The sequence below is a fragment of the Athalia rosae genome, chromosome 3 (genome assembly GCF_917208135.1).
Source record: "Athalia rosae chromosome 3, iyAthRosa1.1, whole genome shotgun sequence".
Classification (NCBI taxonomy): domain Eukaryota; kingdom Metazoa; phylum Arthropoda; class Insecta; order Hymenoptera; family Athaliidae; genus Athalia; species Athalia rosae.
This window is the reverse complement of record NC_064028.1, coordinates 25,025,354-25,030,221: the sequence shown is the minus strand read 5'-3', so window position 1 is coordinate 25,030,221 and position 4,868 is coordinate 25,025,354.

Sequence of the window (4,868 nt, the reverse complement as noted above, 5' to 3'; positions counted from 1 at the left end):
AGCCCGTTCGGAGACCTTGCAAGGATATTCTCTTCAAGGTTCGAATGGTAGGTGGTATACGTAGTTGTACGACAATGGAAGTAGCCTTCATTAACATCATTTCATTCGCTCTACTTGGAAATTTGCATATTCTTAATTGGAGTCGTCCCTGCAATTTCGAGATCCCGACCTCCGCAGCTACACCTCTATTAATAGCACGACGTCGGACAACCTTGTCGGAAATCGAGTAAGTAATCAAGCATCCTCGACACACGACACCGCGTGAGATATATGAAACTTTTTATAATTACTCGCCAACTATAAATTCAAATCGATTTTCCTCCCCTACCGAAAATCCAACCACTCGGAACAAGATCCCGTAGGAACTGATAGCGTAACGCGACGCTGCGCACCTTATGCAACGGAAAATTACACGTGTAATTATTCAAGGACACGATACTACACCGTATATGTACACTGCGATCTGCTGCGTACATTGTTTGTACATAATTGTGACAAATTATATGTGTCTACCCATATATTAATGAAAAATTAGTGCGGTGATGTTCTCGCGCTGCGACGACCTCGACGCGACAGCGTCCCTTAATGTATGGTCCTCTATAGTTCTTTGGTTTTTTTTCATCTTTTTTTCTACGTTTCACTTAATCACTTTTTCCTACCTTCGCCGTACCTCCTATTTAATCCAGCTGTATTATGAGGGCGGAAATAAGAAGAAAACGAAAGAGAAAGAGGTTTTTTTGCCATCGGGGTAAATCTGACCCCTTCATATTTGGCAGCATATATGGAGGCATTAATCTTCCACGTCACGTTGCGAGGGGCAAAATCGACGTGCTATACATGTGGTCATAACATATATACCGTACCAATACAGTTTCCACGGTAGTATAATAAACAAGCAGAAAAAATCCGCGATGAGCGATTATCCAAAAATTGACACTTCTCCGCGTAAAATCAAACGATATATTATATCCGTATCGAGGGCGTGAAGTGCGACGTGATGTACTTGAGATACGTGGTAAGAACGAAGACGTATGGGGAAAAATTACTTGGTCGGTTTACTAGATAAATTGTTGGGCATATATTGAAATGTGAACAGCGTTATTTTTCCGTTTTTTTTTTTTCTCTTGGTACAAGTTTTGAACCTAATGTAAAGCGAAAGGTTTTTTGTCGCACGATTAAAGACTCGGATAAGTGCTTTATCGTGTTTCTTAGGTAAAGGTAAGTAATTCTGTAGGACACGACACATTTTGAACACGCATATTACGTATTGCTTAGGGTATACAAATCACCATATCGGTAAACAGTTTGATTTTCTTATTTGCATCTTTTATAATTGATGATGAAGAGAAAACCGAGTTGCATTTTTGTGTAAATCTACCCTCGCTGCATTTTCGTACAGAAATTTCGAATAGTCCCGCTATCAAATCTTGACCCACGTTCGACATGTAACGATGCCGGACAGGTGTGCGAAATGTCAGCGATACATTGACGTTTTCAAATATGCTCGAATATATTATACCAATAGTCGTTTTATCGGTTATTTCTTTATTTGAGGTAATAGCCTACGAAACCTCGAGAAAAAAGCAGAAAGGTGCATGTGGTACGAGCGTTCTATATTGGAAGTTTAACTTTTCCAATATCGTTAGTTCCAGATCAACTTTTACGAGGTAGTACATTTGGAAGAAGAATAAAAACTCTGACCTACCGTAACCTCTAACACGCGAAAGGGTGTGTTTTAGTCTTCGGTCCTGAGAGAGTCTCGTTCGTCTATTTCACAAAACTGTTCCCAACTTCCCATCTCTTCGGAACTATAAAACTCCCTTGTCTGCGGGCCTACGACCCTTTTTTTCGTTCCTTTTTTTTTTTCATACATATTCCCATGCCGTGTTATTTCTCAAACTCCATCGCAATCTCAAAATTCATGAAACAAGTTTTGCCAAAAGGAAGAAAAGCTTCGCCTTTGTTCGACACGGGAAACAGATTACCTAGCGAGTATAAGTGTTATCGAATATTTACGCAATGATTCGCACGGGAATACTGTGTATATATAAGGGTGATAAATTTGTTATCCAAAGGGTTGGCGGGCGAGTGGGTAGGTAGATAGGTAGGTAGGTAAGCGAGTAGGTAGGTGGGTATCCATTAGGGCGGGTAAAACGTAATTTTATTTGGCGTGTAAATGAGAATGGTAGAATTAATAATTTATCCTTCACTGAACAGCCAGCGTTTGATCAACAAGTGAAAGAACTCGTGCGCGTAGGTTTATGTGACCGTTGAACAAGTGAATCCCAGCTTAACACGGGAACAAACATGAGAACCTCATCCCAGGCCGGAAGTGTTTTTCATCCCTTTTAGCCAGTTGGCCCCGACTGTTGGAATGCCACTGTGTACCCTGTACAATGTACTGTACTTAATCATTTTGTCATACCTCGAACTAGTCGCACACGCGCCTGCGAATCAAACCAATCTCGCCACCCCTGCGACCGCGAGAACTCGTGCTATTAACGATATTTCGATATACGTTAAATCAATTATTATATACCAATGGAAACAATGCTCGTTATTATATCTGTAGACATTGAATTATAAGCTCTACCGCGAAAATTATGCAGCGAATAGCGAGCGTCGAATGAACAATGCAGACTTTTGGCATGACTGAATCCATCATACCGTCTACGGGACGTTTCAAATACGGCTGCTTATTCCGATGAAATTCGTCGTCCCTCCATAACGAAGAAAGCGCAATTCTGTCGCTTGTATTCTCACAGTTTCCACATTCCGTTGTCATTCTAGAAATCGTACGTGTTCCGAGGGATGAAAAACGAAAATTCCGATTCCGATACGACTTGTTGCGTCGGTCGAAATATAAATTTATAGTGAGCATTTAGTTTGAAACGTTCTCTACATGCAAATATGAATCAGATATGAGAACGCATGGCGGTATGTTCACGGGATGGAATTTTTCGTTATTTGAATTGCTTGTAGCGTTAAATTAACCCTTCTACTGTGATTATGAATCCTGGCAATTGTAATTCTCGCCCGAGCTTATAACCCCATATTTATCGATCACATAATTCACTATAGGTAGCTCCGTGAAATTGGGTGAGTAATAGCACGTTACATTTCACGTTAGCCGAACTTATAAACCAGTCGTGTTGCGTTTTCGACAAAATTAAATTCGCGATGTAAAAGTACCGGATTCAATGCGAAAATAACGAACATCTCGCACTTGTTTTGTTTTCGACCTTACAAAAGCTTCGGTACGGATTTCATAATGGTCTTGCGATAATCTTTTTTTCTCGGGATTTATTTCCTGGGATAAAATGAACCCAGTCTGTTCGATCTCGTAATAAAAACGTCGGCGAACGAAGGAAAAAAAAAAAAGAAACGCTCATCACTTCGGCCTCTAAGCTGATATATACTATAAGGTCTATACCAGAAAAATGTCACCTGCAAAAACGATACTGTGGTAAATCAAGCGCGTGGACCACAAACAGGATATAGGTAGTGGGGTGTATAATACTTTATCCAAAAGATACGTAAAGCTCCGATCAACTCCACATCACTAAACATCTCGTACACCGCGAGATCGAAATCTGAAGTAAAAAAAATACTTGAGAAATTCGGTACAGAAGAAACTAGGAACAAGAAAAGTATGAACAAGTTGCCGGAGAAAACTAGAATTTTCATTCATAAGTTCGAATACCGGTGAATATTTTTTAGCTGCGACTCGACGGTTAAGACGCGCGGGGTATTACGGTTTAATAATGTAATTCGGTAATTATGGAGGAAAACAACCGCGCATCGTAATGCATATTAATAAGTCAGGTAAATTGAGCTGAAAACGTGTTGACCAGAAACCCCTTTTCTCCTTTATACAGACAGGCAATGCTGGCCCGCATCCGAACGGACAATAATTCACACTTTGACCGAGATGTGATCCATCAGGATGTGTCGGTTCAATAATGCAGGGATCCGACGGGAAGGCCAGCGGTTCTCAATGCCCAAATGGAAACGGTCGACTAAAATCTTAATTTCACTTAATATTCCCCATCGTTTCCTGAAGATTACCCCGAATAACGGAGTGCCGAATCTCTCGTCCAAAAGTCCTGCAACTTTCAATCGTAATGGGCTTTCGGAATAGGTTGTTTCGAAAAACTCGTGATGGTAAAGAGGGTAAAAGAAATCTCAACTCTTCGGTTATTTCGTCATGACTACGGTGACAAAATTATACGTCTTTGAGAACCTCTGCGGTTCATACTTCATTACAGATTTTGCAGTTTGAAAAACTTTCGAATCTTCAAATTCCGACAGGCATGTAAAATTAAGTGACTCCTCGTCGTACGTCTATCTTGTAAATTTCTTCACATTTCCTAAAAAGTCCCGTCAACTGTAAAAGCCAAAAAATGCACCGGACTCGGAGGTATACGTCGTTCGATTGTTTGCCTACGGATAGTGAACTCCCGACGAGCAAGCTGCGATGCGCTGAAAGTTCAAGACAAAACTCAAAGCTCCGACAGACTTTCCAGTTCGTGGCTCACCCGAATGTATGGGAACAAAAGTAGGTACGCTTCACGGACGGTTGAAACGGAAAAAGAAGCTTTTTCCAACTTTTAAAAGCAGAGTAACGAAAGGGCATAATGTCCTCAAGCTCGGCTTTATTTCCCATGAGGAAACTCCGGTCGTGCAGTGCATGTCGTTTTTGATTCGTTATTCGCTGTTTGAAATACGACTTAAGTTAATTAACGAGTTTACAGAGAAAGATATCGCGGAGATAAAAGGAAAAACAAACCGCACCGATGCGTTAGGAGAATCTCGACGGCGCGTTGTAACTAGAAATTTCCGGGACTGCGAATTGCGCGGATCGATCC